Source organism: Nicotiana sylvestris, chromosome 12, assembly GCF_000393655.2.
Source record: "Nicotiana sylvestris chromosome 12, ASM39365v2, whole genome shotgun sequence".
Taxonomy (NCBI): domain Eukaryota; kingdom Viridiplantae; phylum Streptophyta; class Magnoliopsida; order Solanales; family Solanaceae; genus Nicotiana; species Nicotiana sylvestris.
Genome location: NC_091068.1, coordinates 151607573 through 151621338, shown reverse-complemented (window position 1 = coordinate 151621338; position 13766 = coordinate 151607573).

Here is a 13766-nt window from a genome sequence, read left to right as displayed (position 1 = left end):
TAAAAATAACTCGGACCAGTAAAGAATGGTGAAGAAACTTCAAGTCTTCAAATTTTTGGCTCAATTTGAGATTAATCGTGTGTTCTTTATAAAAAACACACGAATAAAGTCAAAAGGGACCTAAAATCTTCAATGAAATCTTGATTCGGAAATCTTAGGATTTTAGGTTTCAATTTCTGATCTAATATTCGAGAAGATCGGGCAACATTCGAGGGAAACTGACCCGAGATTTGGGAGGAGGGGGTCGTGGAGGTTCCAGGGTGTAATTTTGGTGGTGAACAGAGGTGGTACCGCCAGGCTAAGGCGGTGGGAATTAGGGCGGCGGATTAGGGTTTTGGGGGTGTTTCTGAAGAGATTAGGGTTAGTGAAAAGATGAGGGGGGTGAGAGGAGGAGGAGGAGGGGGGGGGGTTCCGACATTTATATATCAAGATGAAGTCAGTTCTGGACCGTTTGATCAACTGAGATCAACGGTCTAGATCAAAAAGGCGAAACGACGTTGTTTAGTGGGGTGTGGAGACGAACCGGGAGGAAACCAAGTTTGGGCCTGGGCTGGGGAGTGTTCTGGGCGGATTTTAATTAAAAAATGGTCCAAATTATAGCCCCTTTTAATTGACTCCTCTCATTTCTTTTAATCAATTCTTTTTCTATGACAATGTATAATGAGAAGATTTCTACTAACTAAAATAGAAATCAACTCGAATGATGAATCACATCACTAAGAGCACAAAATCGAGAAGAAATTTCAGATGAAGCATGGATAAAGCTGATAATATGCCTCAAAACTTTCTTCCTTTTATTTCATTCCTCAAATCCATCTTCACAATTGGTAGGGCCTAAGAGTATGTACCTGAGTAAGTGAAACCAAAAGCAGAATATCAAGCTGAAGATCACGAGAATGCAGCAACAGCAAAAACCAGCAGTGTAACAGTGCCAGAACCCAAATTCAGGCAATAAAACAGTAACACCCAAACATCACACTTAAAACAAACTTTTGGATATCCAAAATTCAATCCATTTCAACCCAATTGCATGATTTGTCATTTTCAGTAGTGTTAATCAAGCAATAAAGATCAGCAACCAGGAAACCAATCTAATTTTGAGTGGTTTTCAAACAAGGAAATGTAAAGAATTCAAGAATATTTCAGAATTTTTGAAAGAAGGCAGCCGTTTCAGTTTTATTTTTAGGATTTTTGCTCTCTAAATCTATTTTCCACCTATCAGCTCTTTTTTTTCTTCTCTTGAAAGGCAAGAAATGATGCCTTTATCGGCAAAAAAGTAGGGCAACCTCAGCTTGCACTTTGCCCCTTTTCTAATTTTTGTTCTAGCTTGGGTGCCCTTAGCTAAATTTCAGAATTCAAGATAACCCCCACCCCAGCTTCCTAGAAGCTTCCCTATTTAGTTACAAAGAGATTACCCACCCCAATTACCTATACTACCCTCCACACTCTGTTTATTACCCTCTATATGCCAGGAAGAATCCGGGTCCAATTGACCCAAATTAATGGGTCTGTGTAGACCCCATTCAGCTCCCTCTTGGGCTATTTAATCCTTATGAACCCAATTAATATGAAAAAAACCCAAAAACCCAAACGTTCAAATTCAGAAACCTAATGACTCGGAACAAAATTGTGCCCAAAACAAGAATGAAAATTCAAACTATACGTACTTGAAGACAAGACCCAACTGATAATCAAACACACCTTGAATCTAACATGCAGATACAGACTGTGAAAAAAAAGAGAAATCAAAATCAGAAAACTAAAAGAAAGAGTAGAAGAAGTTAAGAAGAGAACAAAGAAACATAAGTTAAATAACGAAAGGTAAAGAAGAACAAAATACCTAAAAATAACTCGGACCAGTAAAGAATGGTGAAGAAACTTCAAGTCTTCAAATTTTTGGCTCAATTTGAGATTAATCATGTGTTCTTTATAAAAAACACACGAATAAAGTCAAAAGGGACCTAAAATCTTCAATGAAATCTTGATTCGGAAATCTTAGGATTTTAGGTTTCAATTTCTGATCTAATATTCGAGAAGATCGGGCAACATTCGAGGGAAACTGACCCGAGATTTGGGAGGAGGGGGTCGTGGAGTTTCCAGGGTGTAATTTTGGTGGTGAACAGAGGTGGCACTGCCAGGCTAAGGCGGTGGGAATTAGGGCGGCGAATTATGGTTTCGGGGGTGTTTCTGAAGAGATTAGGGTTAGTGAGAAGATGAGGGGGGTGAGAGGAGGGGGGGGGGGGGGTTCCGACATTTATATATCAAGATGAAGTCAGTTCTGGACCGTTTGATCAACTGAGATCAACGGTCCAGATCAAAAAGGCGAAACGACGTCGTTTAGTGGGGTGTGGAGACGGACCGGGTGGAAACCAAGTTTGGGCCTGGACTGGGGAGTGTTCTGGGCGGATTTTAATTAAAAAATGGTCCAAATTATAGCCCATTTTAATTGACTCCTCTCATTTATTTTAATCAATTCTTTTTCTACTTTTTTTTTCTCTTTTTAAATTAAATCCTAAATTACTCTTTAAACTAAATATTTCACCAAATTAAACTAATTACTCGAAATAATATTTACCCCAATTAATTAAAAACCAAATTCAAGGAAAAACTACTAAAATTTGAAATTAAAATTAAAAAGTGCAAAATAAACTATTTTTTGTGATTTTTCCATTTTTTATAAAACAACTAATTTGTTAATTAATCCTATAATGTAGAATTAAATCCTAAATGCAAATGCATCATATTTTTGTATTTTTTATTAATTAAATAAAATAAATATGTACAGACAAATGCAAACATTTAACATAAAATGCCACGAAAATCCAGAAAATTGCAAACACTGAAAGAAATTATTTTGTTTTGAATTTATGGGAGTAATTCATATAGGGAAAAAATCACGTGCTCATAGGCATAACTATCTGGACCCTTTGGAAGTGCTAGAACTGGCGCTGTCATCCTGTTCTTAAGCTTGGCCTGTCAAAAGTTAGGCTAAGTGTCACTACACTGCTGACCACACTAAAATTATGCGGACCGCACAACCACTTTGTGTGCGCATAATTCTGTGTGCGGTCGCACAACTGGAAGGGCAAAAATCCATAGTCTCTAAAGTTTGGCCTGTCAAAAGTTCTTAACAAATTGAGACCGCACACATTTTTGTGTGGTCCGTACCAATTCTGCGGCCACACTTACTTTTGTGTGGTCCGCAGTGACACTTCACAAGGCCAGGTAAGGAGTGCAGATTGCATCAAAATTATGTGGCCACACTCAGGATAAAATTTGGGCCCGACGAGTAACAATAAAAATAGGGCTTCTCTCATCTTTTTACACTTTTTTGATCTTTTGAACCCTAAAGCAAAGCTAGCACAATGCATTTCCCCATTGCTCTGAAATCTTTCCTCATTTCATCAACTTAGATTCTCACCTGCATCTTCATTACTGGTATGTTAATTTCATCTCCAGATTCTTCATCTTTTGTTTTGTTTTGTTCTTTAATTTAAGGTTAATTACATGTCTAAAAATGTCAATAGTTAGTCATTGTTTCTTAGATTCATATGGGTAGCATCTTGAACGTTAATTGGGGCGTGGATATGCAGCCAAACATGTTTAATTGCTTAAACCATGTCTAAATTGTGAAAAAGTTGCATGTACCCTAAGTCACTGCCCGTAACTTTCAAAATTGTGTGGCAACACTCATTTTTGTGCGGTCCGCACTTTGAGCTTTGCGGATGCATACACTTTTGTGCGGTCCACATCTATCTGAGTTAGGAAAATTGTGTGCATGAATTGTACGGCCGCACTCATAATTGTGCGGTCCACAGTGGACTTGTGTGGCCGCACTAGTTTTTGTACGGTCCACACTGATGAAGCATCAGAGACCCCAGTAGTCTGAACCTGGGGTTGTGCAGCCGTAGTCAAAATTGTGTGGTCCGTACTCTTGGTTGTGCGGTCTGCACTAGGCAGTCTGTGCTCGTACTCACTTTTGTGCGGTCCGTACTGCCCTTCTGAGACAATTTTCCTGCAAGTTTGAACAATGATTCTACATACATTATGAGCTTCAATTCTAATTGATGTCTATTACTTATGTGTTGTAGACAATGGGTCGATCACGTGGCAAAGGAGATATAGCAAAAAGAAGGTCAGAAACCTCCCGAGGCCGGGGTCGAGGCAGAAGCAACCTCCCTCTAGCAATCCAAAGGGTAATAAGTAAAAAAGCTACAGGCAATAGAGCCCCTGATACCTCTGAGACCAGTGAGTATGTCCCGTATGGGGAAGCTTCTGAGGGTAATTCCGTGCAAGCACAGCCGGAAGCTCACTCACAACAACTCCCACGGAGATTTCGTTTAGTAGATGAGTCTTCTTCAGTTGCTAGTTCGTCTGAAGGTTCAGAAGAGGGTAGTAAACATTCTGAACCCTCTTTCTCACATGCTCCACCTTCTCCAATCAAACTAGAGGATGGTAGAGGGGGCGATCTGCAGTGGGAGGTTTAGAGAGGTCAAGGAGGCCAGAGATATGTGAGGACAAATTTGTTAGTGCTAATGCCTTTCAAAATTTTTAAGGAATGGTAGACATAAAGGTCGCTTACTCTTGAGCGACAATTTGTGATGAAATATTTGAACAAGCACAACCCCAATGCCCTTAGGCAATTACAGGAGCGGAAAGGATGGAAATGGTGCACCAACAACGTCCTAGATGAAAATGAGTACCTGGTGAAAGAATTCTATGCAAATGTTGCTCACATCAAACAGGGAACGCAACTGACAAAAGTGCAGAATGTGAAAATCTGCTTTGACTCCTGTGCACTGAACAAATATATGGGGTTTGAAGAAGTAGAAGAAGTGCAATACTTGGAAAAACAAGCTATGGGTGATGCCACTCGTCTGTGGTTAGCTGAGATTTTGGCAATCCTAGGGTCAACACCTCCGTGGCTCACAGTGGGGGCTCCAATTGTCCAGGCCACCCTAAACTTTGAAGCAAAAGGGTGGAAAACATTCGTGTGCAGCCGCATTGACCCATGCCTCAATGAAAACATGCTCCCACTTCCCCATGCAGACTTGGTGGATTCAATTATGGCTGGGTATCCGATAAATATTGGTGCCATCATGTCCACCAATGTCACTTTAGCTGTCCAAAAGGGTGAAAGATCCTATATGTACCCGAACTTCCTCACAAAATACTTCAAGGATCAAGGGATGGAGCTGAAGCATTATGATACAGAAGTGAGGCAAAGAATCCTTTCTTATGGTACCACCTTCAGGGAGCTGACAACACAAAATTCAAGGGTAAAGCTACTACCTCCACTGGCCAGTCTGAGGAGCCAGCGGTAGTGGTTACTAATTCAGCTGCCGAGCATTCCATAACAGTCGGTACTTCCACCGGGATAGTAGCCATGCCACCTTCATCTTCTGGACCACATACTTCTACTAGACTATCAGTGCCATTTCTAGTGCAAGCTTCATCTACTTATCCTTAGACTGCGCTGCGAGTCTCCTAGACATTAGCGAGTCTCAACAACTGGATACAGGCAGCTATTACAAAGCTAACTGATTTATCCAGTACTGTTGCAGAACAGCCCTCAGGCCCAACAAAGCCACAGGTACCTCCCTCAGTGGAGGAAACACTGAAGAAGATTCTAGAAAATGAGAAGACCATTTCGGATACTCTAGTGGCACATGGGAAGGTCATTGAGGACTTGATCAAGGAGGTCAAAAAGATGAAGAAGTCTCAAGCATCAAAGAGGTCAGTGGACAAGTTGAGAAAGGAGGTTGTCAAGATTATATCTGCCAGAGATCTGCCATTGGACCTGCTTATGGGGCCTTTAGTCCCAGCAACACATGCAGCACCAGCAGTACCCTAGGCACCAGAGGCAACAACCGACCAGTCTGAGGAGCCGGTTGCAACCTCCCACACTGTTGAGGAGATGATCTAGATGCTCAACAACCCTGTTGTCAGCTTGAGACCGAGGGTGTTGATGATCCTATGCACACTAAGACCACATATGGAATTCTCTTCACTCTCTACCCTTTCCTTGTTCTTATTTCTGTTATGCATTGCGGACAATGCTTATTTTTATTTGGGGGGGGGGGTGGTCTATTATGATTTGACATTTGACATTTGGGCTGTAATAACTCTGATACTATTTTTCTTTCATCTTTATTTTCCTTTTGGTATGTATATATTCTCCCCATTTGATGTAGATATTCATTTTCCTTATGTATATATTCATTTTACTTCGGTTTGTATATTCATTTATATCGTTTTTTCATAGCTTCTTTATTTTCTTTTCCTTAGTAGTATAACTTCTTATTTACTTAAGTAGCTTCTTTTTAATTTTCTAGCTTATTTTTACGTTTTGAGGGAACAATAAGCCTTTGGTTTTTTTAATGTCACGGTTCTTTCCAAAGGTGGATTATGTGTGAACCAGGTGGTTCTTACCAATGATGGATGGCATGACAACCTTCTTAAGCGATTGAGTCCGCTTTCTTTTATGTTTTGGTAAATATAGTATTAATGAATAAAAGGGGTCTCAAGCATGCTTCACTTGGTGCCAACATATTTACCTATGATCGTATTGTTAAAAACAAGTTGTTGGCAGAAAATAGCTCTAGTTGTGGCCCTTTTGACTCTTGTGTTGACTTAAGAAGTTATCGAGTGGTTCAAGTCGAGCTATTTGTGATGCTCAATCATAGCTAGGTTTGTTGTAGGACCTCGATTCTATTCTCTTTAGCAATCCAGAAGCGTGATAGTTGAAGTGTTTAGTTACAAGTCCAAGTACCTGTGCTAATGGTCTAGAACTTGCCTCGAATGTTTGTCTAGGTGAAATTCTAAGTGTAGCTTGTGTTGAGAAATGTTTGTAAGCTCTCCTTGATCCAATCTAAAATTTTAAATCTTCCATATCCTACCAATGTGATATCCCTAGTCAACCCCTTTGATCCAAAGCCCTTTTTCTTTCAATAACCACGTTACAAGCCTTTATCTGTTCTGTAATGATCCTCTCTTGGCACCCAATCTTTCCTTAATATTCTTGAGAAACAATTGGCAAAAATGTAAGTTTGGGGGAGAGACGAGGAGTTTGAAGTTTATAAAAGGTACAAAGAATAGAAAGAAATGAAGAAAAGGGAAGGCAAAGAAAATAAAAGAAATAACAAAAAGAAAAAAAGCCAAAAGAAAGTGAATAAAGTGAAGAGTTGAAGGGAATTCAAAAGAAAATAAGGAGGAAAGGCTGAAGTAAATAGAAAAGGAGAAAAATGAATGTCATGATCAAGAAAGAGTGACGTTACGTCTCTTTAGTTCCCCCGAGGAAGAAGAAAATGATTCAAAGAGTCGAGAAAGTTTGAGCCGAAAAGAGAAAATGCAGTGCTTAAGGAAAGATGAAACCATCATATTTTAACAAGTCCTACCTTTGTCCAAAAGCCTTCATCACATCTCGCAAAAGCCTACATGACTTCAAGTTGAATTAGCTTATATAAGTGGTGATTTACATAAGGGTCAAGCTTATGGTACCTAAAGCCGAACTTGTAACGTTCTTTTGAGAGAGAAGAGTGAACTTTTCACAATCCTTGTTTGGAGTGTTGCATTCTAAAGTGAGATTTTCTAATGGAGAGTGGAGGAGGAGGAGTTTGGGATCCACAATGACCTACGTGAAAGAGCGAGCTTCCTTGATGAATAGAGTCAACCCTTGATGCTCTAGTGTCACACTAGAACTATGGTACTCAAAAAGTCATATCATTGTGTTATTGATAATTCATATGTATTGTGGGTAATTATTGGTCCCAATTGATGTCTAATTAATTCACCATAGGCTAGCTGAAGTATCCCTTTTTCTAGTGAAAGTGGGAGTTGCCTTATTTGCTTGAGGACACGCAAAAGCTTAAGTTTGGGAGAGTTGATAAGTAGGAATTTTGAGAGCTTATTTGCTCTCTTTTACTTGCGTTTTAGCTCAAAAATGCTTAAAGTCATTCCCGGAAACTAATGAAATGTGCTTGCTTGCAGGAATATTGGGAAACAAGCCAAATAAGTCAATCAACTCATAAAGGAGTCAAAAGTGAACAAGATCCAAAACAGGTCAAAAAGGACAGCAGTGCGGACCGCACAATTCTAGTGCAGCCGCAGAGGGGGAGATTCAGAGAGTAGCATTTGAGCCAGCTAAAGGCATGCAGACTGCACCAAACTTGTATGGCCGTAGGTGGTCAAGTGTGGCTGTATTCATTATTATGCGGTCCGCAGGATTGAAGAATCAGAGAGTTGTTTCAATTCCAAAAGCAAGGTGTGCGAACCACATCATTTTTGTATGGCCACATAATCAGAAGTGCGGCCACACCCATTGTTATTCGGACCGTATAAGCCCCGAAGTTCCAAAGAATGCAGACCGCACGATAATTGTGCAACCACAGAAGCTCATTGTGCGGACATCACCATAATTATGCGGCCATACAACCATCGCAGGGGCATTTTTGTTCAATATTTTTCACTTAGTATAAATAGAGCCTTTTGTAATTTTTAGGTTAAGTTTGATTTTCAGAAGAGCACCTGAGCCGTTTTCTTTACTATTTTGTGTAATTTTGTACTAGATTAACTTTTAAACATTAGATTTTCTTTATCTAATCGATTATTATGCATTTTATCTTAATTTCATCTTGTATTTCTTTATTTCATGAGTAGCTAAATCTTTAGCTAGGGTTGTGGCCCAACCTTAGTATGGGTACTTAATGGGTATTTAATTTTAGGGCTTGTTTGTGATCAAGGTTAGTGATATTTAGCCTTTTTTATGCTTGAATTCTAGAATATATGGTTGCAAACATTGATTTATGCCTATTTAACTTAGTCTCTACTTGAGAAAGAGAGACTAAGTCTAGGAAAACTTGGCTAACAAGGAATTGGGATAAACTCAAGAAATTGATAGACCCAATTAAAGGGTCAAATCTAAAGATATTAAGAACCAACATGAGCATCACTTGATTTGAGCAATACCCATTTGGACGTGAGAAAGCCAAATTGGGCAAAATCACTAAAACTACCGAGAGTTATAGAGTGAGTAATTTCGTGTGATTGCTATATTATGACCCCGCCTAATCAAACTTGCCCTAGAATTTACAACCCGTTCGGTAACCACTTAGGCAGAAGTCACGACCCTAGATCCTATATCATTTGTAAAACAACCAAGACAAAAAAACGTTGTCTTCTAGTTTATTAATTACAATCAATAGTTTAAAGTAGAAATAGAAACAGCCAACAAGAATGTGGAAGTGCAAATTGAAGCACATTATACAATTACACTAGGTGTATACCTAATCCTATTTCTAACTCCATGAGGAATCAACCCCGACTCACGTTGGGTTTAATTATTGCTTCGATTGCCTCACTACCTATAATTGTGGTGTGAGTTTGGGCGAGATAACACCCCTTCTCAACCATTCGTTGAGCTTTAAGAAATGAAATAACTATGCTGGAAGTGTAATTTAAGGTAACCCTCCACTTTAATTGAAGTAATACTGGCATAGCCAACGTCACAGTCTTGGCGCGAAAATCAAGAATAGCACAATGAGGTGACAACCTGTCCATGCCCAAGATAATATCAAAATCTACCATACTGAGAAATAATAGATCAACTCTGGTCTCAAAACCACTAATAACAATCAAACACGACCGATATACACACGGTATACAATAATAGAATCTCCCATGGGTGTAGAAACATGAACATAAGAACTCATAGAATCACGAGATACGCCCAAATTCGGTGCAAATTAAGATATCACATAGGAATAAGTGGAGCCTGGATAAAAAAAACCGACGCATCTCTATGAAATACCGGAACAATACTTATAATGACAGAGTCGGAAGCAACTGCCTCTCTACAACTAGGAAGGACATAGTATCTGGCTTGCCCTCCCCCTCTAGGGCGACCTCTACCTCCTTGACCTCCACCTCGAGCTGGCTGAGCAGGTGGAGTAGTAGTTGGTACTGTAACCATAGTCTGAGGACCCGATGGAGCATGGTGTATGAGAAGTATATGGAGGTGCACCCCTCCTAAGTCACGGGTAATCTCTCACCATAAGGCGAGTGTCGCCACACTCAAAACAAACTCTGGGAGGGCATGGTTGATGTGTCAAATTCAATCCAGGTTTGCTAGACTGACTGTTTAAAGCACCCCATGCAGGAGGCACACTAGATACTGGCGATGCATAATAACGCTCCTGGAGCCTAGGAGTAGCTAGAATATCACTGGCGGCTAGAAGAGCTGAATGAATGAGGCGGCTTACATAGCCCTTACCATGTCGAACTGTAGCTGGGGCACGAGCACTAGAATAAGAACCAGGCTCTTGAGACCTCCTGGCCTCCCTCTCCTCTCTCTCCCGAGCAAGCATGCCATCAACTCTCCTAGCAATACTCACAACCAACTGATACGATATATCCATCTCTAACTCACGGTCCATCCTAGTATTGATGCAGAGATGGAGTCCCTCAACAAACCGATAGACCCTCTCTCGAACTGTACAAACCAAGGCCGGTGCATATCTAGCTAAATTACTAAAACGAACTACACACTCAGACATAGTCATAGCCCCATGGCGCAACTATTCTAACACGGCACACCATGTATCTCTGAGGCTCTAAGGAACATACTCTCTCAAAAACATATCCGAGATCTAAGTCCATGTAAGGGAAGTTGCCTCAACCGGACTGTCCAACTAAAGCACGCCACAACTAATAGGCTGATCCTCTAAGCTGAAATACAGTGAAAGAAACCTCACTCGACTCCGCTATGCCTGTAGTGCGGAGGATACGGTGGCACTCCTCCAGAAATCCCTGAGCATCCTATAATTCTAGGCTATTGAAGGTAGGAGGGTGGTACTTTTTGTATCTCCCTAGCCTACACTCCTCCTCCTGAGAAACTGCTGCCCTACCCTTGGGCTGAACTAGGGCTACAGATGGCACTAGTATAACCTATAGAATCTGATCGACCTGGACTCGCTGCTTAGGGGTGCGGGCGGTAGGAGTCTGTGCTACTCCCCCGACCTAAGATGTGGAAGGAGCATGGGGAATCAACCCTGCTTGAGCTAGAGTACTGAGCATGCTCATGAACTGTGCAAGGGTCTCCTGGAGAGCGGGTCTAGTAGTAGTAGGCGTCTCAGGTGCCTACGCTCCGACTGGAGCTACTGGTGTCTCCTCTGTGGCTACTCGTGCGGGTGCTCGGACTGTACTATGTGGACGTCGTCGGCCTCTAACCCGGCCCCGGCCTCTGGCGGCTCTAGCTTGGGGCATGGTGTGACGATCCAACCCGTCGTCTCATGAGAACTGCTTCATCTTTCCCATTTTATGCTTCTTCATGTTTCGTTATTAGTGTTCGGTGTGTTAGAGTTAAATCGGATTGGTTTTGATAGGAAATGAGACACTTAGTCTCTTTAAGGAAGGCTTATTTTGGAAAAGTCAACCGGATGTTGACTTATATGTTAGAGGGTTCGGATGTGAGTTCTGATGGTTCGGTTAGCTTCGGGAGGTGATTTGTGACTTAGGAGAGTGATCAGAAGTGGTTTTGGAGGTGCGGTGTAGAATTAGGCTTGAATTGGCAGATGTTCGTTTTTTGGTGAATTCCGATTGATAGGTGAGATTTTGATCCGAGGGTCGGAATGGAATTCCGAGAGTTTCTGTAACTTCGTTATGTCATTTTGGACTTGTCTACAAAATTTGAGGTCATTCGGACGTGGTTTGGTTGGGTTTTTGATCAAAAATGGAATTTGAAAGTTCTTGAGATTCATAGGCTTGAATTCGATGTGATTTGAGGATTTTTGGTGTTAGTCGAGGTGTTTTGATGATTGGAACGAGATTGAATAATGTTTAGGACGCATTGGTGCTTTTGGTTGAGGTCCTGGGGTCCTCGGGCATGTTTCGGGTGAGTTTGAGCGAGTACGGACACCCCAGAACTTAGAAAATGGAGGGGGCAACAGTTGTGGCGCGGACCGCGCTCCTTTTCGCGCACGCTGGCCAGCGCTGACCGCATCAAAGTGGGCGCGGACCGCGGTCACTGAAGACCGCAGGTTGCTGGTCCTACTTCTGAAGCTCATATATTTTGATCCACAAGGAATTTTGAGGTGATTGAAACACTAAAGCTATAGCCCTTCGTGTCTAGTTTCCAGAAAGGTAAAGATATCGCAATTTGGACACCTGTAGCGAAAGTTATGGCCTAAATACTGAAGCCTGTCACTGCAGTCAAAAAGCTGCGCGGCCGCAGTCATTTTTGCGCGGACCCCGCTGATTTTGCGCGGACCGCGGTCATTTTTATGCGGTCAGCGGTGTCGGAATCCGAAGGGTACTATATAAATACGAGGTTTTGAGTTTTATTTAATGTTTTGACCTAGAGAGCTCAGATTTTGGTGATTTTTCGAAGGTTTTTCAAGGAACTCATCGGGGTAAGTGATTTTAACTCAGATTTGGCTAGAATACATGAATCTATCACTGAATTCATCATTTAATTCGTGATTTGAGATGGAATTTGGGAAGAAAATTGTGAAACCTTTCAAAAGTGTAAAATGAAGATTTGAAGGACCAAATGGTATCGGAATTGGATAATTTTGGTATGGTTAGACTCGTGAGGGCATGAGCATTCTAAAAATGTAAATTTTACCCGATTCCAAGACGTGGGCCCTGGGCTCGGGTTTTGCTAATTTCGAGATTCTTGATATTTTTCGATTGTTTTCGATTGGGTATTGCTCCCTTAGCATATTGTGATGTATTCGCTTTGATTTTGGTTAGATTCGACGCGCGTGGAGGCCGGTTTAATGGTCAAAGGCGTCGCGGGCTAGAGATTTCACCGGTTCGAGGTGAGTAATACTTGTAAATGATATCTTGAGGGTTTGAAACCCCGGATTTGCACATCATAGTGCTGTATTGAGGTGACTTGCATGCCGAATATGAGCGTGGGGTAGAGCACCGTTGGGGATTATGACTTGGTCCGTCCCGGTTGTTGATTTTACTGCGTATTTGACTGAAATTACTTGTTATCATCATAATTTGGGCGGATTGCCATGTTTGAGGCCTTGCGCCGACTTGTAAAATCCTTAGAGGATTGATATTACTGCTTAGCATGATTTGCATATCATTTAATTTCAGTCCAAGGTTTTAAATGCTGTTTTGCAAACTCAGCCATAATTCTAAGTGTTGAAAACTTAAATGATATTTTTAAATGTATTCCGGGCTGGGAACTTCTGTTTTGTAAATGCCCAAGGGGCTTATTATATTATTTTCTGGACTGATTATAAAGTGACTTGAAACAGTGGTAACAATGACACTGTGTGATATACTTGAAACAGTGGTAACAATGACACTGTGTGATATACTTGAAACAGTGGTAACAATGACACTGTGTGATATACTTGAAACAGTGGTAACAATGGCACTGTATGATATAAATTGGTCAGGTAACAATGGCTGACCGGTCAGGTAACAATGACTGACCAAGATATTGCGCTTGGGCTGTAGGAGCCCCTCCGGAGTCTGTACACACCCCCAGTGAGCGCCGTCGACGATAAATAAATATGGATGGCTCGGGCTGCACGCCGCAGTGGGTACTGGAATGTACCATCATATGCATTGCATTGCATTCATGCATTTGTTCATTATTTGTTGTTGTGATATTTCTGGAGATATTTATCTGCTTTTGCTGGTGCTATCTGATCCTTGAGTGTTGGGGCCCGAGTGGCTGACCAGGAACGAAGATATTGCCCGAGGGGCGGGTTTCTGTGCATAGTGACACTGATGGCTGGAATTAT